Genomic DNA, 25,946 nt, shown 5'->3' with positions numbered 1-25,946 from the left:
CACATCCTTAAGGCTTTTGGCAAAAGCATTCCTCATCCTATGTCTACCAGACCATAGTGGTGGTGGCACCAAGTCTATGGTGGGAGAAACAAGTGAAGCCTAATTCCCCTCTACAAGCCCCTTATGCCCAGGGATCCAGAGAAAACTGCTACCTCTTCCAGGTTTCTTGAGTGATGTGTTGGCTCAGATTAAAGGATTTCCTCACCTCATCTGTGACCCTGCCCTTCAGTGTGGTGGTGAAGTTTGGACAAGTTTGTGAGCTGTTCTTTCCTGATATTCCCCTGATAGTTGCCCAGCAGTGGATACTTACCCTGGAAGTAGATTACCAAGAGGATCCTAATCCAAGCCTGCAGTAGTAACCTACGTCCAAGAAGTCTGACTGGAACTGTGCTGGTCTTCGTGGTTTTTGTCATTTATCTTCATCACCTACTGAATATGGTATGCATGATATGTCTGAAATCTCACCTCAGAGAATAGTCTCATGGTCAGTCTCAAGATCAGTCTCACAGAAGCAAGTACAACAGCAGTTCTAGACAGTGGCTCTCACCTCCCAATTCTGTTCCTTTGCTAGCCTTCCCCATTTTGTAAATGCCATATCTGGGCATGAGTTATTCACACTGAAAGCCAGAGAGTCATCCTTAATAACTTCTGCCCTCTAACTACTTTCCTCCACCTTTAGTGTATCACCGAGTCCTTTTGTTTCCACCTACAAAGGACTCCTGGAATCTGTTTACTTCTAACCTATTTTCACAGACACCACCCTAGCTGAAGCCACTGTCTTCCTGTCCCCTGTCTCCACGCTGGTCTTTTTGCATCAACTGTCACCCTCCCCCACCCCATTTATTATCTGTACAGAAGCTCCAGTGATATTTTATAAATACGAATTATATTGTGTCCTTTTTCTTTGCTTATCATTCTGTAATTCCACTCACTTCTTTCAGTTATTTTAAAATCAACATCCTCTTTCCTGCCTCAGGGCCTTTGCACATACTACTGTTTCCTCTGTCCAGAACTTTCTATCCTTGTCCTCATCTGGTTAACTTTTTACTCATTTCTAAGACTTAGATTAAGTGTCATTTCCTTAACCTCCCAAACTAAATTGAATTCCTCTCAGTTTTTCAAATTACCCCCTTAACTGTTGTATTTCACTATTACAAATAATAGCTATACTCTTATTTTTATGATTAATTGTTTAATGTCTGTCACCCCAACAAGACCATAAGCTTCAAGAGGGCAAGGACCATATCTGAGCTGAACAACATTGTACAGCAGCAAGCAGTAATATCTTTGGCACAAAGCAGGAGCCCATATTAGTCAGCTCAAGTTCCCGTAATAAATTACCATAGACTGGGTGACTTAAACAACAGGTATTTCTCTTTCTCAAGGCTGGAAGTCCTAGACCAAGGTCTGGCAGCTGATGAGACTTCTTCCTAGCTTGCAAAAGGCCACCTTCTTGCTGTGTCCTCACATGGCCTTTCCTCACCACAGGCTCATGGAGAGTGAGAGAGAGGAGTATCTCTTTTAAGGCCACCAATATTATCATATTAGGACCCTCTTCTGACCTCATTTAACTTTAATGACCTCCTAAAAGCCCTATTCTCAAATACAGTCATGTTGGGGGGTAAGATCTTCAATGTATACATTTTGAGGGGATACTATCCAGTCCCTAGCAGAACCCAAAAATGTTTGTTGAAAATATGAATATACGATATAGTATATTGTATATTCTAGTGAAACATTTCACAACTAGTGAAAAATTACTTCTGATAAATTAACGGTTGCTTATTGTGTTATGTTTCATGAATATGGAGGAATTTATATTTTGGAACTTTGCATTTAAGTGCAATCATCTTAATAAACATTTTGTGTTTACTTCTTTAGTTTTTCCTTTTCTATGGTAGTTTCCCATAATGTGGAAGGGTATCTAGATATGTATGTGGCAAAGTAAAAAGGAAAACATTTTCCAAAAATTGATCAGATTTGAGAGGGGATTTTGAAAGTTAGGTTTCTTTGGTCACTTGAATTGAAGGCAGTTTAATTCTAAACTTCCCTTAGTTGCATAATTGGCTTCCTAGACATATCATGAAATAAAGCTGGCCCATTAAAAGTACAAAAGGAATGAGAAATCTGTTGGATGATTCCATTGTTCATGCTTAGTGTCTGTCCTAAAAGTAATACAATGAGAACCTCCACAAAACATTTTGTGCTCTGATACTCGTTTTTACTTTACAGAGCCAATGATTCCTCTGGGTTTGTTTCCTGGGATTGCTTCTCCTCTTTTTTTTTTTTTTTTTTTTGGAGGGGGAGGGGGTTATCTACTAATAGTGGCTTCATTCCAACTAAGGAAACTGGCCTCCCCACATCCATTAATGACAAATTGCAATACTGTTGCTGGACTAGAAACTATCCATTAGAATCAGTGCAGCTCCCAGAGTTATTAGGGAGCACACGTGTTTTCTTTGTCTCTCCCCCACCCCATTCCCACCCCTGCTCAGTGCCCGCAAGCATTTTGTGAAGCTTCAGCTATTTTGTGTACAATTACACAACTGGTTTAAACTTATTTTGGCAAAAGCTTAGTATATATGTGTGTGGTGGAGAGTAGGCATTTAAAACCTCTTGGAAAAGATGTGTTTTCATACCAAGTACTGTTACGTAGACTTTCTGGAAGTCACTTTCAAGTAGATCACAATGAGAGGTCGATATATAGTCTCATAGAGCTAGGCGTTATGTGGAAATGAGACCGTAAGTGACAGAGATACGTCATGAGGGCTTACCTGAGGTAGTGTTTAAAGTGTCAGCCAAGAGAGAGGCATGACGGTCAAGGGCCAGCACCTCCCAGCACCTCCCACTCTAGTATGCTTTTCATCCTTCACCACAGTATTTTGCCGGAATGTAGCTAGTGAGAAATCCCTCTGGGCAAACATTCTGTGGGTCTCTGACTTTGAGGAAGACATTTCACAAGTCATAAGATGCCAAAAAGTAGTCCAATAAGGAGAGACTGGGTGATCAGGGTCAGAACTCAAGCTCCAGTCTTATGACTGCCTGGATGAGTGACCATGGAGGCAGACCACCACTTACAGGCTCTGTGACCTTGGGGAAGCTATTTGACCTCTCTCTGCCTTAGTTTCTTCATGTATCATGGGAATAATAATAGTACTTTCTTCATAGGGTTGTTGGATGATTAAATGAGTTAATACTTGGAAAGCACTGAGAGTAACACCTAGCATACAGTTAGCACTCAATGTTAGCTGCTTATTTTCCTCTTTTCTTCATTTATTAAATGATTATCTCACTAACTTGCCTCCAGTAAGTGTGGTTAAGAATAAACCGCCAGTACTGCCCTGAGAAATGTCTAAAGCAAAGGACAGAAATGATCACTTCATGCATTAGCTTATAACATAAATGAGTAGGGAAATATTTTCAAGTATGAAAAATCGGGGGCCAAGCGGTCAACTTCTCTCTCCATTTAAAAAAAATTCTCCTCTGGATGCTCATTAGGGATTTCTACCCTTCATTTGGGCTCTATTCTCCAACTTCACTTCTTCCCAACTCCTGGTTTTCTTAAACTTTTTTTTCCTCTTAGGAAAGTGAAAGAATAACAGCTCCAGCTAGAGACGCTTGCCTGAAATAGCACTGGCACATAGCAGCTTCCTTTGTGGGTTTCTGCCAATGAGCCCAGCAAGCCTGTAGATCCTGGGTATGCCACTGGGTCCCTAGGAACAGGCCCCTGACCTTGAGGCCTGGCAGCAGGCCCGGGCTGTTCTGAAGAAAAGGACGATCTCCCTCCCGAGACCAGACAGGCACCACCCATCTTGCTATCGCTGGAGTCCTGTGCCAAGCAAAACACCAGGAAAATCTCTTTTTCATTGTTTGATTTTCCATGGGCTTTGAAAAAGTTCCCATTTCTTGTAGCCAAGTCTAGAATTAAATTATACTTCACTGATAGCTGAGGGGAAAAAAAAATCCCATTCAACTTCCTGAGGCTCTTCCAACAGGCTTTGTTTGTGGCCTCGTGGATGATGTTTCTGACGTGCCTCAATAGCTTCTTCCTCGAATCCCCTTCACACACTCTGACCCTCACTCTGCTTTGTGATATAAATTATTCATCTAATTTCTTGAGCACCAGGCAGACATGACTGAGGAATGCTTCCCTTTCTGAACATGAAGTAATTGATGTTTTTCTGCTTTCCTGCCATGTGGCTAGGGAATTATTAAAATGGGCTTGTGTTTAATAGTCAATTTTTGTTGGGTATTCTAGCTCCATAGTTAAGCCACACACTTCCCATCTCCTAAAGTGATGTGATGGCCCGTGATTTTCTAAGAGCTCTATCTTCATACTTCTCTATTTCCTTTCCACCTCATCTCTCATAGCACAGATAAGCAAAATGGCAATAATATGAGCATTTTATGTTTAAAAACAATCTCACAACCCAAAAAAATCCCCTAAGAGATAGCTTTCAATTTCCCCTCCCCCTCCTTACAGCCCAGGCCACCACCAACAGTGACACCTAGTGGTCAAATATAAGTCAGTCCCTTCATTCTGAGTTGAGCCGCTTTTTACAAAAAATACAATTTCCTTTGGAAGCAAATGGACTGAGCTTTATGTTTTTCTGTGACTGCACAGAAAGATAGTTTTCTTATAATGCATGGCTAAAATATATTACTTGGGGATGGGCAAGTGCATAATTTTCCTTAAGAACATTAGATCTTTTTATCACTTGTGTTTATGAAGTTCCTATAGACTTGTGCTTGTTTCTTCCCCCACCCCCACCCCCGCCTTAGGTAATGACCACTTGATTTTATTATAACTTTAATAGTTGGCAGCTGTTAGAAATATTTTAAATTTCAACACCTATAATGTATACTTAAAGATAAAGTATTTTTAAGTGAGTGGTATTATAAATCAGTTATTTGCATAAATCTATCTCAAACTCATGGAACCACATTTACTGGCAAAAATGGTTTCCATTTAAATGATAGTAATTTCCAGGAAGAGATGAGAGTTTTTCCCTTAACCTTTTTTTAATAAGTGAGGAAACATAAAAACATCTATATTATTAATGAAATCTTTCAGAGTTTATAAAAGTATGGGAAAACCATGAATCCTTTTTTACAACCTTTTTATTTTTAAATAATTTAAAATAATTTCTAATTATTTCAAAATATTTTAAGATAACTTATTTCATTTTATAATAATAGATGCCGAGGCACTTGCAAAAATAGTGCTGAGAGGTCCTCTGTAACTTCCCCCCAGCTTTCCCTAGTGGTAACATCTTACATAGCTATAGTACAGTGTCAAAACCAGGAAAATGACATTGGTACAATCAATTTAATTTATTCAGATTTCATCTGTTTTACTGGCACTCGGTTGTATATGTGTGTAATTCTATGCAATTTTATCCCGTGTGTAGATGCATGAACCACCACAAGATATAGAACTGCTCTATCACCACAAAGATATCTCATGTTACACCTTCATAATATTAAAATAAATGATTGAGCCCAGACCTTGTCGATGGCAGGAAGAAGGCATTTGTATATCATTATTGTTATCACCCACATTTATTAAACTCTATGGCCTGTGTTGTTTTAATTGCTTTATATAAATTATGTCATTTAGTTTTTGCAGTGATCTTAAGAGGTAAAGATTCTTTACCTTTTGTGTGTGTGTGTGTGTGTGTGTGTGTGTGTGTGTGTGCGCGCGCGCGCAACTGCATTCATTTAAAAGGACAGCAAGGGTATAATTAAATCAAGAAAAATGATGGTTCGCTGATCTTTTGTCCCCTAACACACCAAATAAAGTTTGCTCCAAGCTCAGTTTTAAATTTGATACAGACTCAATTCAATAAATATGGGTACTGAGCTAGGTGGTGAAGGGATTACAGGTGTTGACAAAGTACATTGCTCAAGGCCAGTTCTCAGTTCCCCAGGTTGGCCTTCTGAGATCCTCCTATTGCCAAGGCCAGCTTCAGCTCTTGACAGAACCAAAGACAATGCTGGTTTCTCCTGAATGGCTTGGCATAGAGTCACTTTTGACAGGAATGGAAGGGAAACTGGGTTCAGTCTTTTCAATTACTCCTTCCTGGTTATGTTTTTGACATTTTACATTTTCAAATGCTTGAGTATCTGTAGAGTCATAACATGCTGGGAAATAGAACATCGTGGACACCAACATGGTTTGAATTAGTTACTTTGGAGTAAGAAAAGCTGAAAGGTAACTTAATGATTGTCTTCATCTGTCCAAGTAGGCTCTCTGGAAGAAGAGGGGACCGAGAGGATCACTGGATGGGGAGTTAGAGGTTTGCAAACTTCAAGAGTCGTAGAGTTCTCAAGTAAAAATGCGGGGATTCTGCAGATTATGGCTAATATGGATTGAATGTTTGTGTCCCCCCAGATTCATATGTTGAAGCTTAATCCCTTGTGTGATAGTATTTGGAGTTGGGCCTTTGGGAGGTGATGAGGTCACAAGGGTAGAGCCCTCATGAATGGGATCAGTGCTCTTATGAAAGACACTCCAGGAGCTCTCCCTCACTCCTTCCACCTTGTGAGGACAATGAGAAGATAGCCCCCTATGAACGAGGAAGCAGGCCCTCACCAGGCACTGAATCTGCCGACACCTTGATCTTGGACTTTCTAGTCTCCAGGACTGTGAGAAATAAATATTTGCTATTTAAGCCACTCAGTCTGGTATTTTTGTAATGGGAGCCCGAATGGACAATGACCAAGGTCCCTTTCAATGCTATCTTTATAAAGTAAATGGTAAAAGGGTTTCTTGATGGTACAGGCTTCTAATTATTGGGTAGATGATAAAAGTTAATTAGAAATGTTCCGTGTGGCTTAAAATAGACTTCCATCTCGAATGCTTTAGAAGCTGTGGATTCTTATAAATCCTTGTAAATCCTTTAGGGTCTTGACTCAGTCTTTACTCAACTTTGAACATTGGAAATTTAATGAAATTTATTTACTAGTAAGCAATGTGCAAATGCATAGCACTATTCTAACACATTTGTGGCAAACGGAAACCTTACTAGTGAGGGGATTGTGATGCTGAATTCCTAATTTAAATATGTCTCTTTCCAGCTGCATGATCTTCCAGTAATTCTCCTGACTTGTGTGAGTCTCATTTCTCCTTCTCAGTTTTCTGTCTATATACCAAGTTTTTAAAGCAATCTTTCAGAAAACTTACTAGATAAAGCTGAGAATATAGGGACACACCTTGTAGCTGAGGGCAAGTAGCATACTACCTCAATACTATCTATAAGGAAAACATAACTCAGATGTATAATATATATGCAACAGAAAAACAGCCTTTAATAGACTTTGAAATATTTGTTCCTATCCACCAAAATTTAGCACTTACTTTATTAGTACTGGCCGTACCCTGCTTTGGGACACGATACATTTCAAAAACATGCATGAAATTGAAGTGTGTAAAGGTAGAACAACAGGCTTCCTATTTTGAGGGAGGGGAATATTCATTTCCAGAGCATTAGCATTTTTAATTAATTTAGTCAGTTGCTCAGTCAATATATTTTTGTTGAGCATATCCTATGTGCCAGACACTATTCTAGGCACTGGGGGAAAAGCAAAGAACAAACAAAACCTGTAAAAAATCTCTGCCTTCTCCTACATTATAGGGAATGAGTTGAGGAGAGAGAAGTAGACAAAGTGAAAGAGCAGAGTATTTAATTCATTAGAAGCTAATACTGAAAGAATCAAGTGTTGGAGGAGGATGGGGATGAGGGTAGTTATGGAGGGTAAACAGACATGGAGCAGCTTGGGCAGGCCTCTGTGAGGAAGACATGCACAGGGGTCTGAAAGGCAAAGATGGCTGATGGATCCCAGTCACCTTATATGCAACTGTTGCAAGAAATACCAATTTCTGTACAAAGAAAGCCTCATACTGAGAAAGTCCCTAGAACTCAGACAGTCCCTGCTCAGAAAGGAGCTGGTACTAAATCTAAGTGTTCTTTTTCATTCCCTGCCAAAGCTGGTTGGCCAAGCGAGGCTGCTAAAATGAGTTTCTCTTGTGGGGGAGCTCCAATGGATACCAGAGACCAAGGAATCCAAAAAAGGCTTGTAACTTAGTTAGCATAGGGGTGTTTTTGTAATACGGGGGAAATTAAATACTCGCTCCTCCAGCAATTTGTTTTCTCTTAGCTAGCCAGCTTGCTTGCTTGTTTGCACATATCCACCGTTCTCAATACATGGCCCGTGGATCTCTGTCCAGTCAGGCAGTGGCCTGTGGTGCCTTCTGTTGTTTCCATCAGTCACCTCCCCTCAATTTCAGTAGATGTTGGGTTCCTGGCTCTGAATGATGACCAACCCATTGATGTTAAGAGGGAAAATGCATTATTAGAACTCTGGGTCACTCTCTCGTCTTCTTTTCCTTATTGCACAGTCAAATAATAATGCCATTGTGCAGTACAAGACATAAAAATATAAAAAATGGCATGAAGTTTCAGCTGGTAAGAGCTGTAATCACAGTACTGAATGGTTAGCTCCAGGTATAACTTTTTCGAAATATGAGATCTGCTTATCCACCTTTACCACCTGGGAGCCTAGCCAGTGGTGCAGAATTATTTAGTCCCCTGAATTTGCTCTCCTACTTAATGTCATAGCCAGGACTAGCATTCTGTAAAGGCAATCTTGTGGTTTTTAGCATGCAGGGAATAGAGCTCCCTAACCTACTTCCTGAGGCCACTCATTCCATTCCTAGTTACCTAATATTTTTTAAATGTCCCCAGAGAGGGTAAAAACTGACTTAAAATTATACTTATGTGTAAATGACTGATATCAAATAAGAGGAGGTTGTACAGAGAAAAAAGGCTAGATGAGGGTGGGAGGGAAGAGGCTCCAAAGGGGGAGGCTGGGGGATGGGACATAAGAAACAGTGGTGGCCCGGAAGAACAGCATCGCTTCCTCAAGGTTTTGCCCCAATCCAGCTGTTTATGCAAGGCAGGTAGGAACTCTAATTAGAGGGAGAAAGTGACAGATTTTGGAAGGGAATGTACAGGGGATAGGGAACGTTAGTTCTGCTTCTTTTCCTCCAGGCCTCCTGGAGTCTGTAAGCTCCTCAGGGCACCTCAGAGCCCCATCAAGGATGGAGGTTGCACAAGACATATCTCTATCAGGAGCCTGGAAGTGAGGGGGCGGGGGGGGGGGGGGGAAGACAGCTCTTTAGTGCAGCCACTGGATAATCAGTGGAAGTTTGCCTGCTGAAGGGACCAAAGGGGCTGAGCAGGGCCTCATGGAATGAGTCATGGCTCTGAAATCCTGTGTTGGGGAGCACAGGAGAGAGGGTTGTTCAAGCATGAGGAGTGCACCCAGGATTGTAATCTAGGAGGACCCAGTCAGGATGAGAGTCAGTGTTGTCCCTGGGACAACTGACAGGATCTTCAATGTCAAAGAGTAAGGCTGAAAACAGGAGGGAGCAGGGACAAGGAAGAGCCTGATGAAAAGATCAGAACTAAGTTGGTTATAAGAGACAACATGATAGGGTCTTTTGGAGAGTCAGGAAGAGGACAGAGAGTGAGTACCAGAATCTCTCCCAAAGAATTTTCACAGCATACTAGCCCGGTGAGATGAGGTACTCCATCAAAAGGTTCCCATGGTCCCCCTGCTAAAAAGAAATTGAGAAGACCACAAGCTATACTCTTTTCCACAGATCAATTAGCTTATTAAAAGCTTCAAGAAGTCCTACAACCTGCATAGCTTTACTTAACCCCCAATTTTTCCAACTAATCTGATCTTGGACTCCTTTTCATATGTTATACCTGATCTATTCCTAGGAACCCACTTTGGGAAATACTCTTCTATAGTTTTTTGCTCCAATCCAGTTACATTGGCCACCACCCAAAGTCTCCCTGGCCACTGAAGTGGTGTCCTGCAAAGCCCTTTCTGTAAAGCCAGAAGTCTCTTCACCTCCTGACCCACAGTCCACTGGACACCATTCATATCCTCTCTGGCCCCATGCTGAGAATGTTTGGGCATCTGTTGAAAGGTAGTTCAGAGAACATTACCAACCTGTTATATTCACTTGAAAACTATTGTAACTATACCCTGGAACATCTTCAATCCACTAGGTGTTTTTCTTCTAGCTGGAGAGAAATGCCCTTTGAACCGAACTTCCCCTACCTGTACATTTCAACTCTGGAAGGTTTTTGTTGTTGTTTTACTGTGAGGCTACCTCAAGGCACAGCTGTCAGTTAGTGGCACTTTATTACAAGCCAGTGCTAGCTAACAGACCATGAACCATTCATTGATAGCTAATATCCTTAGTTACACCTCACCCCTACTGAATAAAGAAGCCAGATTGCTAAATTTGTTTTTTCAAAGACATTGAGTAAAAAAGTTGACAAAGCCACTTGAATGCAATTTCCAACCGTCTAAAATGAAAAGCTTTCTCGATCTTCATGTCATAGACTGGAGAGAAGGTTTATTTTCCTACTGTGTGTAAGTAATGGATTTCGCCTTTTCTGGGAATCCATCATCGAAGAGTATGTTGAATACTCAAACAATGGCAGTCTAAATTGTCTTGCAGTGACACTAACTAGCTGGAACTAATTCAGAAATGTGCACGGAGCATGATGAGGATAACTTCGTGTGCGGGATAAAAGCAGCACATCTCACCTGCTTCCATCATAGCTCATCTTAGGATAGATGCTGGCTGGGCCCAGGCTGCCCAGAAAATATAGGAACCTTGTTACAGATTACATCCAGCTTTTCTTTTTCTTTTCTTTTCTTTTTTTCTTTCCTTTAAAGGGGCTCTTTGTCAGAGAGAGAATGTAAAAGCTCAAATACTTTTTACTCATTTTCTTGCTGAGAGCTGCAGGCATAACCAGCAGCGACCACCAGTAATTAATCATAGCTCTGGATATGGGAGCACACGTTCAAAGACATTTTCAACCCACTGAAACACGTCATGGGTTTAAAATTTTGCCATAGAGCAGAATCTCTGGAATGAAGCTTTACATTCTTTCTGATTTCGATGTACCTACTGAGTGCAGCCAAAGGCCAGTTTTGTAAAGTCATCAGGAATGGCAGAATTCCTTCCTCCCAAAGAATCTAGGGCAGGCAAGCATCTCCGGACCACCCTAGAGACACACCACAAGATGGGCAGAGACAAGCCTGTGACACTGGGCAAAATATTAGGTGAGTGTTTGGGGAATGCTTTTTTGTTGCCATGAACAGAGACTCAAATTACAGAGGCAATTTATTGCAAGGATGCTTGTGGAACAGCATTTGAAATAGAAAATGCTCAGGGCTAGAGATAGTTCTGGAAAATACCTATGCTCTCTGTTGCTCTCAGGAGCCACAGGGATGCCCTCTATTGGTTTATCTGCTTATTTTTGACATCTGTTCCATCCTATCCTCTCTGTGGACTGACTATTGCTTAGTCATTACTTCCTCTTCCCTATAACTTCAGCTTGCACATGTTCCCCCTTGCTTCATCCTTTTAAAAACTTCAGCTCTTATTACTAACTGACTCATTCTCTTGGCATTTTCATAGTTTATATTCTCAAGAGAGCAAATTTAATTGGTCCGGACTACAGTGATGGGCCAGACCACATCGCTGGATGCTGGTCAGCCTATGGATGGCCTGCCTTTGGGTCAGGTGCTTACCCCTGGTCTTATCAGCTGAGACCAGGTGGGGTAGGGTTACCCTGTTTAACACAGGCTCCTGTAGACCTGTCCCTTCAGCAGGGGCTGTGATTGGGCAGACACCATGATTGACGTCGGAGGTCACTGTTGTATTCCTGTTCCCTAATTAATGATTCCTCTCAGAGCAGCCCATGCTTTTCTCATACACCAGCCCACACAGCTATCAGATGGCATTTCCACTTCTAAATAAGTCTCTACTCTGTTCAGATTTTTCATCCTCACTGCCACTACTCTTGTTCACATTGTAATTATTACCACCACTCACTGTCTCTTAAATGGTCTCCCCACTGACACTCCTATGTGCCCTTCAGTCTTGTACCCATCTTTCTACAGTTCAAATCTGATCACACCACCCCCTACTTATGACATTCAATGCCTCCCATTTGCCACAGGATAAAGTCTAATTCTTTGATGTGGTTTAGAAGGTCTTAAGGTTTCCATGACCTGGTCTCTGCCAGGCTCCTCTCCCATCATCTCTCACCATCCCTCCTCCGTTGTCTACGCTCTGGCTTTACCGGGCTCCTCTCAGTTTCTCTCGACATGCTGCATTCTTTCTTGACTTGGGACCTTTGTACCTGCTTTTCCCTGTCTCCATCCCCAGCTCTCCCTCTTCTCAATGGAAACTTCTCACCTCTGACTTCTCTGACTCCTTTGACAAGTGTGGTGGGGACAGAGCACATCTACTGTTTGCAGCTGTACCCCAGCCCTGGCCCTGGGGTGGCACTCCGTAGGGGCTCTGTAAACATTTTTTGTTGGTGTGTTGCTGAATCCCAGAACACAGAGAGGTTATTTCTGTGTGGAGATCAAAAGTGAAAAGTAAATAAAAGAGTGATTTGGACAGAGGAAGAGAGAAAGAGAGTACAGGGAAATAAAGAAGGACATGGTATAAAGATTTTGAAAAACTCACGGAGTATAGATAAACCCCTGAAGGAGAAAGATCTATGGACTTCGATTAGTGAGAGAAGTCTGCAGCCCCCAGAGGGCCAGTGAGATCAAAAGACTTGCCGAGGAATCCATCTCAAGGATATCTGGCCATTAACAATAAGCAGGATTTAGGATCTGGATTAATTTGTTTAGCAGAGAGAAGTTTAACTCCCTTCTATTCCTTTGGAATAGCTGTGGTACTTCAAATGGGATATGAACCTGGGCACACCTGTTTCCTGTGGTTTATCCTGGGACAGTCTGCATTCCAAGGGGTAGCCTTCAGCTCCCTATGTGTTCCCAGCATCAGAGCTCTCTAGTGCTTCCTGATAAACTTTCACAGATGCTGTGACATAGTTTATTTGCCCTTTGAGAAACCTGGGCTATGCTCTCCTCCTTGTGTCCTGCCCACACTGCCCCCACAGAGAGCTCAGGGGAAACAAAAGAGCTGGACAAACTTGCCACACTTCTGTGAAGGGTCATGTACATCCCTCTCTGACGTTAGCCTTCTCGGGGAGGGTCATGGAGTCAAGCAGCCACAGTTATCTCCACTCCACTGGCATCAGGTAGATGGTACGTTTTTACAGTGACTGCCAGAAGCATACAAGTGACACACGTCTCCACGTGTTTTAACGTGAGAGCTTAAATTTCAAGACACACTGAAAGCCAAAAAGAGAGTGGCCGCCTCCCTGTATTTAGCAAGTGAGAGATAGAGCTGGAAAGAGAACTGGCAAATGGCTAGTCAGCAACGTGGCATCAAGAAACTAGTTCCCTTCCAGCACACAGATTAGCTACAACCTCTCATGGAATCAGTTTCCGGCCGATAGCTGATGGTAACCAGGGAAGAACACAGGCTCGCCACAAACCTGAGGAAGGAAAGGATGGCCAAAGTCAATAGGCACTGCAATAACCTGAGGGCTCTCTTTCCCTCTGGACAGGGTCAAGGAGGGAAGAAATTTCTCTTGAAAGCTCACAGTAGTGTTATGGTCTGAATTAGAAAGGCTTGTAGATCACACCTTCACTACCATGTCTGTCCTAATGATCATGCAAATGTCCTGCCATGCCTGAGGCTTGGACCCAGATGTTGGTGGGAAGCAGCTCTTGTCCTCACATCCAAAGACAATGGGTGGCCCTATCAGAAAAGCAGGGATCTTAGTTATCTCTTTTCTTGATGGTTCAGTCTGAAGAGATGTAGGATTCTTACCTCCTGGCCATCCAGTCTGAGACCGATATAAGTAAACATTATCTGCATCATTTAAGAGTCCCCCTCCCCATTTTCTCCCTCTGCAAAAAGCAAGCAAGCAAACAAACAAACAAAACAAACAAACAAACAAACAAAAAAAGCCCCAAACAGGCTGAGTTTTCTTGATCAAGGCACCTAACCTCTCTGAACCTGTTTTTTTCAGCTGTAAATTTAGGAGATTGGACTTTGTTGAAAAGCCCCTCTAATAAAAGTTATGACATTTCATATAAAATATTCAGAAGCCATAGGAAAGAGGGGAAAACACATTCTTTTCCTTGATGGGCCATCACATAAGAAGAATAATGAGTATTTGGGTGTAGGGTTCACAAGAAGCCTGACGTACAGACTTAAGATGCCTAATTAAACAGTGGCCTCCCCAAGGTCACAGCCTCCTTCCTGTTCGTGTGTCTCTCCACTCAGTGCCTCGTACTCCACAATGCTGTGCAGAGCATGGACTCCCTGACAGCTGTTGCCTTAACTCTTAACAGACTTTCTCTCCAAGGTGGGTCCTAGACCCGTACCTAAGGCCCAAGGCAGTGGAGGCATAGTATTGCTGTAGACGTTTGCATTTGTTCTGTTCTCTTCCTCAGTGTTTGGACCAATGTGTCCGATGGGATCTAGATTTATGAAGGACTGCTTTCGTTTCGGGTGCCTGGCTTCCTTGCTGACAGTCAGGCTGCCTTGGGATGTTGATTTTTGTTCTTTTGCTCATTGTTTCCCTGCTCCCTATTTCTAGTTTCTTTTTTTCAGAGGCTGACGCAGTTATTTCCACCCCAAGTGCTTGGCCCCACTCTCCAGCTCTGGGCTCCGTAACCCATGGCAACAAGAGAAGGGAAGCAGGTGATCACACACCACACACACATTATTTGCTCTCTCTCTCTCTCCCTCTCTCTCGTCTCTCTCTCTCTCTCTCTCTCTCTCTAGCTCTGGCAGCCTAGGGCACACAAAGGGAGGAGACTTAACTGGCTGCAGTGCCAATTACAGACACAGGCCTCGTGGCTGGTGCTGAGCGCTCAGGGCTTCCGGGTCACGATGCAGCAGCTGCTGGGGAGCGGCGTGGCCTCTCCTTCTGTTTGCTGCAGCTCCTCGTATTTCTCCAGGGCAGCAAAGTAAAATCTGACCTTGCATACACAGTTAAAAATGTCTTCGCAGCAGTCCATTCCCTGCTAGCCCAGCCTGGAATCCTATTTTATGTCACTATGGAGACTGGCAGAATTGTGCCTATTAGTAATAAGTGAGCTTACATATATTTGAAATGAGAAGAAAGTCTTTCCACATAATTTTCCAAGTGGAAATCATAATTAAGTCATTTAAAATCTAAACTCTCACTCCTGCCCTCTCTCATATTGGTGGATTGTAGGACGTTTCAGCCCAGTGCAACAATTTCTTTGTTCCTTGCCAAATTTTCTAGTTGGTTTGACCTAAGGATCAGAAGAGTCAAGTGATTGACCTGTGCTCAAGTGGTAAAAATCCCCTTTCTGTTCAGGGGCTAGAAATACATGGTAGACACATTCTTATTCTACTTGCTCAGAACTAGTAGTTGTAGGTTAATAAAGAAGTCTTTTAAATAGGCATCATAAAAGTGATACATACAAACACATGTAACATTTTATTTTCACTTAAAATTACAAATATACCTTAATTTCCTCACTCTTTTAATGTAGGGCCAAGGTCTGATGCTTGAAGGCCAACTCAACATTCTTATAGTATAAGCTATAGTAATAATAATAATAATAATAATAATAATAATAATACATCATCTACAACTTCCAGTCTTGGTGCTGTAAGAATTTAAAGACATTGGAAAATCCATCGGAGCCCAGGATCTGTCTATATTTTTATGGTTTTCTGCAATATTGAACAATAATCTCATTTCCATTTCATTTGAAGGCAAAGAAACTTGTCTATTCTATCCAAATAATTCAACCAGTTTTTTAAGAAAAAACTTCATTTCCTTTTGCATTCATATTGCATTGGTTTACACATTGTTTACTAAAATTACGAACGATAAAAAAAACAGATGCAACTGGCAAAAAATGGTTTGGGAATAAATCCAAGTGCTCTTGATAAATTGGATACCCAACTGGTGGGAGCAGAGGTATGTAGAGCATACCTCAAGAGAGCAGCATCCAGCATCACAGAGAAACTAGGAACCTCTAGCCACTTTCGCACATGACAGTTGGATGTGATTACTAATATTAGAAATGTAAGAATGTGATTACTTATACTAGAAAGCTGGTATTGCTAATACCAGCATGGAACGAGGGAACCCATTGCACTGATTCGCTCCATACACACTCTCCTTAATCTGTATCTTCATTTCTAAGCTCAGTTCTTCATATTTAACATTTGGACAACTTCACCTGTCCCGTTCGCTTCTTAAATCCAGTGTGTCCAAAAACAAGCCCTTCTCTTCTTTTGAGATGAAACAGGACATGCTGGTTTTGCTAGTAGGAAAACTCTTTTGCTAAAGGAAATCTTAAGCTAGGCGAAAGCCAAGAAGGGACCCCAGAGGTGTAACCTCCTTCATGCTCCTTCAGGAGATCCCAAGGAGCCTCTGAGGATTTCTAGAATTCTTTAGAGCACAGATGGAGAAATCTCTGGAATAGAGTATAAACTTTGGAGCCAGACAGAATTGACTTCAAACCCTCACTCTTTCATATGCTGTCTATGTGACTTTGGGCAAATTGGTTATTACTGGAGTCCTAGTTTCCTCAGGAATAAAGTGGAAATAATACAGTTTCTAATAAAAATTGTGACTATGGGATAAAATGCTGCATGAAAAGCATTTGACGTGCTGAGACACTCCACAGAGTTTCCCATCAGTTCCTTTTCTCTGTGGTCTGGATTTTTTTTAATGGCACCCAGTTCCCAAGGTTTGAAACCTCAGTTGCCCCCTGGCCCTTCCTTCCTCCTTAACTACCACCCTCCAACCACATCACCCAATTATCTGGGAAGTTCTGCATTTTCTAGCCCCTTAACACCAAATCCTCAGTTTAACTTCCATTTCATTTCATGTTACCATCTTCATTCATGCCTCCATTATCCCCTAACTTCCTGTTAAACTGTACCCACAAATTCAACCTACGCATTGATGATCAATGACCTTCTTGAATTACAGAACGGACTGGACAGACTGTGCTCAGATCCCCTCAATGGTGGGACACCCCTCAGGGTGTAGTCTACCACATAATATCTATATGGTAGAGCTTGGCATTCAAAGTGTTCCAAGCTTTAGGCTCTTTTCTCTTCCAGGCTTATCTTTGGGCTTGTCCAGTCCAAGCGACTTTTTTTCTGTTCTCTCACTGCAAGAATTTCATTCTTCACCAAGTCTGTGCTTCTGCGCCTGCTATTTCCTTCACCCTTCCCTCACCATATCTCTGGCGGGGTTAGTTCCACTAAGATTTCAAGCAGAAGTGGCCTTTTAAAAATAATGTTGTCTCATCATTTCCTCTTTTAAACACCCTCTTTTGGCTTCATCCCCTAAAGTTTGTGTCAATCTTCCTATATTGTTAATATTTGTAACTTTATTCTACTCTCACTTATGACGTCTCTTCTGTGACCTTGACTCAGAATTTTGCCATAGTAAGCTTCAGAAAATATATCTTGGCTGAATACTTTTGATAGATTAAACATTTCAAGGTATAGATAAGATCCAAAAGAAAAACAAAAACAAAAGCAGAAACTAAGACTTACTGTAGGTTCATAGTGTATGTATGGTCGTCTCCTCAGTGGCCTCTCAAAAGAGGGCATTGCTACCCTTGAAGTTTTGATCTCCCTCCCAGGAGGTTGGGCATGAATGTAAAGACAGAAATTAATCCAAAGGAAACAGGGTTTTCCTTGACTCTATGTTTTATTGTTACAAGTTTATTCATTGTGTTTTGAAAAAAGAAAACAAAACTTCTGTAAACTACTACATTGCAAAGAAACAGAGGAAAACCCACATGTTCTTCCATGTGCTTTTTGCTGCCATTTTATTTTCTATCAAGCTTGTAGTGGGGTATCATTGGCCAAGATTTCCTGAACACTTTAACTATAGGAAATTCTTACAATTATAGGAAATTGTGATCCCAATAACAGTTTCTAACCTGTCTGCATCCAAACCCTTTTCTTTTTTCACCACCACAAATCTAAACCTTCATGTGATATTATTCCATATTATAACCATGAAAAATACAGAACAATGCAATGAAATAGTAGAAGGAGAACTCAATTGGCATTACAAACTGAGGAAGCTCAAGTTCTCAAGATCTCCCTTACCGCTTTTTGTTAAGCCGGACAGACTGTTAACAGAGTATGGGTATTGGGCTCTGACCACTGGAGGAAACTACCATTATCAAACAAACATCTGCTTGCTTCCCTCTGTGGTCCCTACTAGCTGTAGCCAAGGCACAGTAAATTACTCTGCTAATTCTATTGGCTCATTCCTGCACTTCTCTAACGTAGAATATTGATTTGTGCCAGGGATCCTGGGCTTGCACAGATTCTAAAGATGCAATGGGAAAAATCTGATATTTTTAACACCAGAAAAACCTGTGATATGGAGAACTGGTGCTGGAGTTGAAAGACACCCAGTGACAAGCTAAGACTGAAAACAATGCATCAGTTCATCGAAGGGGTTCCCTTTAAAGGTAAAACCCTGGGAACCATATAGGAGAGGACCACCCTTTAGTCATTAATGGAAGGCAGGGTGATGTTGGCCCATTTTGAGGGATAATGGGAATGAGCTGGAGGATGTGATGAGGAAAAATAGTCGTCTTTAGCTGATTATTTGATATAGAAATTCTACTCATAAGGAAGAAAAACCATCTATAGCATGCCTATTCTTAGGCTGTTCTTGATTTTCAGAAGAATCAGGGTATAATAACAGAGAAGTCCAACTCTGGAATTCTCTGGTACTTACTTAGTGGTGTGACTTTGGTAAGGCTGAAGTTGTTTCCTCATTTCTAAATGGAAGTGATAACTCCCGTAGACCTGTGAGAATGAAGTGAAATATTACATGGAAATCATTCATCAGAGCCACAAGCTTATTGTTAATTGTTAGATGTACTTTCAGGGCTCTATGTCCTTTCTCCAGAAAGCTGATAGGCAATGGAATTCACTCTGAAGGCTTATGTAGGAAGAGCACACTGGGTGTTGGAGACGAGGACTGCACTGAGAAGAAACCACCCACCAGCATCCTCCAGAGTTTGATAAGCACTTGCTTCTCTGGTTGGATGGGGTGTGAAAAAGCTTACCCCAAAGGAAATTAACCCAAATATGTAAGGCCAGTGGGATTAATACCATCAGGCATTGAGGAGTTATTAAATTGCTTATGAAATGTGAGGGGCTTGACATAAGCTCCCCACCCACTCCACTTTCCAATTTCATAGCTATTGAATTTCAAAGAATTATTCTCTGTGTTTTCCTGGTGATTTTAAATTCTACTGTCCCTGGCAGAGTGAGGTGTGGAAACAAGATTCAGGATATCTTTCAAAGATGAAGCTGACATTGATTCAAAGCAGATGTTTTGGTGGGATGCCCTCACCTATATGGACAGCTGGCTTGTGTTAGGTGTGGCTTCTCTGGAAGGTGCCCAGAAGCCCAGAACACTTAAAATAGTGGATTATCTCAGAAGATTCAGTAAAACCTTAGGGTCCCTCCTTTCTCATTTATAAACTATTGACTTTGATACAGACCTTTGGGGAACTACTTTCATTAGGTGGGGACAAAGCCCTATATGAAGAACTGTATGTGGATTACTCATCTAATCTACACAACACTCTAAGAGTAGACACCACAGTGCCCTTTACCTAGGTGAGGATACTACAGGAGAGGTAAAAGCATGTAACTTGCCTAAGGGTTCATAGATAATCAAGTGGTAGAACTAAGATGACATCCAAACATGCCCATTTGACTTCAAAAACTATCTGAAATTGTCTACATTACAACATGTATTAAGATACATGAACCACATGGAATTGCTAAAGGTCAACCAATTTTGACCTACAAAATGGCAGTTTCATATGGTTTAACCAAATACTTCATTTGACCCACAGAATATATTTCATTTGACCTACAGCCTTAATCTAAACATAATGTTAACCAAAAAAGAATGCAAGTAAATGTGATTGGATTTGAATTTCATTTCCTCTTTTTTCTGCTTGCAAAATACAAGAGGAGCTGACTAATCCTACCTCAATGATTCATGTACTACTTGATGTTTTTCTAATAATTTTGAAATTAATCTTTGTATTGTATTTTTTTATTAGCTTTTTTGTATTCTGACCAACTAAGCTTATAATTGTGTTTCCCTCTCGTTGGTTGCTGAACTTCACACATTTTGCCATTATGACTTTTATATTTTTCAGTTCTTTCCATGCTCAGTAGATTTCCAGAATAATTATTGCTGTTTATACCCTCCAAACAAGATTACAGGTTTTTTGAAAAAAGCATAAATTATATGAAACTTTATTAAATTATCTGGGGTCTAGGAAATATTCTCAATGAGGACAAACCTGGCCAAAATTATATGTACCTAAGATGTACATGAATAGACATTTTATTTAAAAAACTATAACAGCATGAGAAGGTATATTTTACATTTATATGTAATATATATGTGTAGAGATGAATGTTTGAAAATATAAACAATTTGCATAGTACTGTTTATTATCTATGTTCCAATTTTAGTTAATTAACATGTGGTGAATTAAAATTCATCAGCTTTTCCCTCTTCTTCCCCCAGAACTCTGTAACTTTACCTATCACTATGGCCAGATAGTCTTTTTAATTTTTTAAAAAATGTTTATTTATTTTTAAGAGAGAGATAAAGTATGTGAAGGCAGGGGAGGGGCAAAGAGAGAGGGAGACACAGAATCCAAAGCAGACTCCTGGCTCTGAGTTGTCTGCACAGAGCCCGACGTGGGGCTCAAACTCACAAACCATGAGATCATGACCTGAACTCCTGAACTGAAGTCTTATGCTTAACTGACTGAACCACCCAGGCGCCCCAGATAGTCTTTTTTAAGGAAGTTCACCATCCTTCTGACGCATGTCTTTACCTCCCATTCTTCTCAATAAACCTTTTGCCCTTGTTTTCAGTGCTTTTGAAAGACATATTTTCTCAATATACACTTATTGAGACATTAATGAGATGAATCCAGTGATCTTTTTTCCAGCTCACCCAAGGAAAATGTTGGTGAAATGGTGCTTTTCATTTGCTTAGCACTTTTTGCTTTTCCAGAGAATTTTCCACTGTCACTGGTATTTGTCATGAATATTGCGTGTATGTAGTAGCTATGCCTCTGTACATGCTTTTTAATTTAAAAAGTTGTCTGAGTGTTCAGCAATGTCTGGGTTAGACATTGATTTCTTATTAGGGGATAATTACTCAGTTTGGGGATCTTTTTGGTTTTCAGACTTTGAACCTGCTCGTGAGAATGTTCTTTGTCATGTTTTGCTTGTTAATAACAACGCAATAGGATCTAGTACTCTTCCCCACTTTATACCTATGATACTATGGAAATAAACTTGTTCTGACAGATGCAAACATTTTCCTGTATTGGCAAAAACTCCTGCTACCGGGTATGCAGACCACATTGTAAGGAATGGTTACATGAGGAGCTGTAAATTTCCAAGAGGTCTGTCAAAGCTGAAATGTTTTCAGGTGGTCTAAAAGATCATTTAGATTTAGGTATTTGAGAAGAGTCTTCTAGAGAAAAAAATTGTTTTTTTTAAAACAAGCAAATCTCACCAATGATGGAGAGGTAGCCAGAGAACTCTCAAAATCACCACCACTCCTGCAATAATTTTCACATCCTGTTTTTGTCTCTCTGCTCCAGCAGCCGCCTCGGTAGTTCCAAGGCGCGTTCCTGCATGCTTATTGCAGGATGTCACAGCCATTTCCTCATTTTGTGTAGATGTTTTTATTAGGTTGCGGACAATGTGCACGCTGGTTTGTGAAGAGTTAACACTCAGCTGTGCTGTTGATGTGCCTTTACTCACAATATGTTTCCTTTGAAGCAAGGGTGCAGTGTTTCAAAAGACAATCACTATAATTCTATGCAGATTTTTCTTGATTGATGAATAGGAATTTTCAACTGAATCTTTAAATAAGTCAGAACAGTGTAAGAAATGGGTATAATCCTTATTTCTTTTATTAAAAGTCATTTCAAATTTGAAAAAATTTAGGCATTGTATACATATCTGATTTATTGTCATATGTGTGTCTTGACTCATAAAGCTGTTGTGGAAATTATATAATGCTTGCAAAAAATAGTGTGGTCTCTTTGTGAAGCTAAATGAAATAAAATATAAAGTTTGTGATACATTAAATCACAAACATAAATATGTACTTTATGGCCAGCTGTTATTTCTAAGTGTGCACATTTTAAAATAGAAACATTTACCCAACATGCTGATTAGCAATTTCCCAGTTCCAAAAGGCTCAATCGCATTTAAGATGCAAAAGATTAAAATGCCTAAATGGATAAAGTTAATAGTTCATCTTCGTAAATGTTTTTATATGTTTTAAGTCTTACAGTCCCTTCCAACCCTGTAGACTCAAGAGCTGGAGCTACTTTGATGTGGATTTGTGTTTTATGCACATGCTTTCATTGGAATAGAATCTGACTGCGTCCCAGACACCGGGAGAAATGTTCTGCATATGAACGGAGGCCATGTGGCTCCATGCTACTTCATACTGTGTGTGCAGGTTCTCGGAGAAAGTGAACTGCTTATCATCATATCACAAAGAGTCAGCCTTAATTTTGGCTAAAGATCATCTCAGTTGCGAATGTTCCACCTCTGAGTGATTTTACTCTTCCCCCGCATAAAAATTGGTCAAGGAAGACATGCAAGGTTATGTTGACTCTAAATGCAATTCCCTGGGAGACCTCATTGGCTCGTCCATGTGGCATCTCCGCCTCTGTAGGTAGATCAGAATTGTTAAATGCCTCTAGTCCTTTAGAACACATTGGCAATTGGCAGTTCAAAAGTTCACATGATGCCATATGTCCTAATAATTTTTATCTACATCTAAAACAATATGAGACTGTCAAATAAAATACTGCATGCAAACAAATGATGGAATGCAGGGGAACCCTCTGCTTTAGCCTTTTCTCCTTTGTCCAACAAGCTAATGCAATAAGGCCAATAATAAAAGGTTGTGTACTAGGCCTAAAGCCTGTGACAGATAAAAAAGAAATGTTGGAAACCAATGAAGCTTTTGCACAATTAGATTTTTTGAGGCTGTGCTGTAAGGATTGCCCAGAGCCTGTTCAGTCCTGATTGATGGTAAAATCATAACTACATCATATTAGCTGTAGAGTTCACTGACAGGTTACTACAGATTAATATTGCCACTGCTGTTCACTTACCATCAAACCAGGGAAATATGAATTGAGCTGTTCTTCTAACAAACCCTGCATATTAAAAGGTAAGGTGTCCTACTGAACAGTCTCCCCTGTCACTGAGGAAAGACACAAACAATGTCTATTTGAGAGATATGCAGATATGCTGCAGCATACTAATTAGTCTGCCTGGAGAGCCCCATCACATCCGGCTGGCTAACAAGCCTTCATGTGTGCTTGTTCCTTCAGAGCTCTTGGCTACAGGACTGCAAACGACACCCTAAAACGTGGAGCTGCAAACCTTGGTGATTTAAATGCAGGCTGCCAGGCAAATTGCAGTGACATAAATTTGGCCCATGTGTTTTGCATCGTGTGAATATGAAACAGGGGAAACCATGGAGCCGAGTTTTGTTGGCATTGGACTCAGGAGGTTTGGTGGGCTCTTTTCAGACATGCTGCCCACAGCAAGGTGAGGTCTTTTGCTTTACTTTGAAAATGTTGAAAATGCAGGAAATAAACATGTGCTGATGATAATGATATCCTAAAGTGAAATCATTTTAGCCTTTTAGTGCCCCAAGCCTTGGGTAAGAAGTCCACCGTGAAACAAAAACAGGACTCACTCTACAGGATGGGCAATGGAAGGGTGAGTCAGTCCTGACATAAGGAATGTCGATAAGGAACGGCTGGAGTAACAGACACTTTCACAGCGTGTCTGATGTGCTAAGAAGAGCCAGCCTGGAATCAGGCAGGAGACCTGTGCTTTTAGCCCTCAGTCAAGGCACTTGTTCTTTTGTGAGTTGGAATGTTGTGAGGGGTTTGAACTAGGTGATGTCCAAGGTCCTTTTCAGCTTTATTACCCCATTCTGCAGGCCCAAATGTCTTATATCCTAGGCCATGTTTCGTGTTTCCTATCGATCTTTCTGTTGTTTTATAGAGAATATGCAAAGAGCTAGAGAGTCAGCCAGAACCTGGAGAAGAAGATAATAGTGTCTTTTTATTTTTTAAGAGAAAATGGTGACCTTGGCAACTGTAAACCATAAGCTTCATAAACAATGTTAATGGACAGCTGACAGACTGGGAGAAGAATTTGCAATGCTTGAAACTATCTCTTAAAAAAATGACATTGGATTATTACATAGAATATACAAAGAACTCTTGCAAATTGACAAGAAAAAAAGACAGGAAACCTCAAAGAAAAATGCGTAAGGGATATGATGGGGTAGTTCACAGGAGAAGAAGCTCAAGTGGTGAACTGGTACCAGAAGGGGTACTCAAGTTCACTGGTCATGGAACAACACAGACCATTTCAGACACATTAGCATGTCACAACAGGAAAGTTGCATTATGCCAGGTGTTTACAAGTTATGGGGTTATGGGAACTCTTTGATTGTTGGGAGAAGAGTAAAGGAGTACGATCATTTTAGAAAGCAATCTGACAATCTTAATGGAATTAAGGCAAAGATGACAAGAGGTCCCGCTTAGCAGGAAGGCAGGGAAAACCTGAGGTTTGGGCATAATATACTACTAGTGCCCCCTTTACTTCCCAAAATGTTCCTCTTAGGAAAGACAATAAATTATATAGTCATCCTGCTTCTCCAAGCCCACTTCTGGACACATCCCAGAGACATTTTCGTAAAGGGATAACACACAAAGAGGTCTTTTTAGCACTGTTTGTGGTAATTTGGAGTTGGAACTAACATGTATGCCCTTCATAAGACAATAAATAAGTAAGTGGGGTGGTTGCATTCTATGGAAAAGTATGCAGCAAACAGAGGCAATATTTTCAATGTTTAGATATGCAATATTTTTTTAGACATGCAATATTTTGATAATGCAACATGGATACATTTTAAAAGCAAAAATTTTGAGTGAGCAAGTAAGAGAAAATGAGATGTACAGTGTAATGCCATTTGTCCAAATTTTAAAAAACAAATTCAAATTTGTTAAGTACAAAACAACACTAGATCTACAAAGATACATGCACATATTAACAACATCAGAATGCCTCTGTGGGGACGAGAGAAATGGTGATGAGGGTTCTGGGGTGAGGAGGAGAAAATAATGAAATGAGAGATGGGCCTTGTGGGAATAATGTGGCGATGTGCTATAAAGTGAGGTGTAGGATTATTATAGGCCTCTGCCCTTGAGGTCAAAAATGAAGAATAAAAGATGATAATTGTAACATGTCTCTGGGAATGTGATGGAAGGGCCTTCCTTCAAATCAAGTATGATTGTTAGCAGGAAGCAACAGTTCATAAATAGGAAGGCTTTTGAGTCTGTCCTATACAACCTGTTCACCAGATAATTCCACTATCTAATAATCTCCTGGCTGACAGTATAGAGTCTCTGGCATTGTCATCAATGAATGACTCAGATTTCACAGCAAGATGTGTGGTAAATGGCATCTGCAAGGCACATAATTGTAGCTCTCTCCCACAACTTTCAATGGCTCCCTATATAATATGAAGCCTAAACGCCCGAGCTTACAATAAAGGCTCTCCACCGTCTAATATCAAACTGCCTCTCCCATTTTATTCCTACTTTCTTTACATCCATCTTTCACTCTGCTGCAAGTCCTTCTGCCTCTGTCATTGCTCACCCTGTGTGACCCGCCTGGTGGGTCCTTTCATTCCTCTTCTTGTCTAAGTCTTATCCACTTTCAGGACTAGTTTGAGGTGCAGCTCTTCTATAGAGGCTTCCTCTCCCATCTCAGACCCAAGGGACCTTGACTTTCTCCTTCATGCAGCTGTTAGAGTGCACACTGCTTGGCACCATAAGTATCTCTT

General features: G+C 40.8%; 1 long non-coding RNA gene across 1 annotated transcript in view; it reads left to right on the top strand.

The window, feature by feature from the left end:
* LOC125173761 (uncharacterized) overlaps positions 1-25,946 on the top strand; it is a 93,230-nt gene that overhangs the window by 58,281 nt on the left and 9,003 nt on the right. The window contains exon 3 of the long non-coding RNA XR_007155145.1: positions 23,410-23,629. This is a non-coding gene — a long non-coding RNA (uncharacterized LOC125173761). The remainder of the gene's footprint in view (positions 1-23,409; positions 23,630-25,946) is intronic.

This window comes from Prionailurus viverrinus, chromosome C1 (assembly GCF_022837055.1).
Source record: "Prionailurus viverrinus isolate Anna chromosome C1, UM_Priviv_1.0, whole genome shotgun sequence".
Classification (NCBI taxonomy): Eukaryota; Metazoa; Chordata; class Mammalia; order Carnivora; family Felidae; genus Prionailurus; species Prionailurus viverrinus.
Note: the sequence above shows the minus strand (reverse complement) of the source record. Positions and strands in the feature narration are given on the sequence as shown.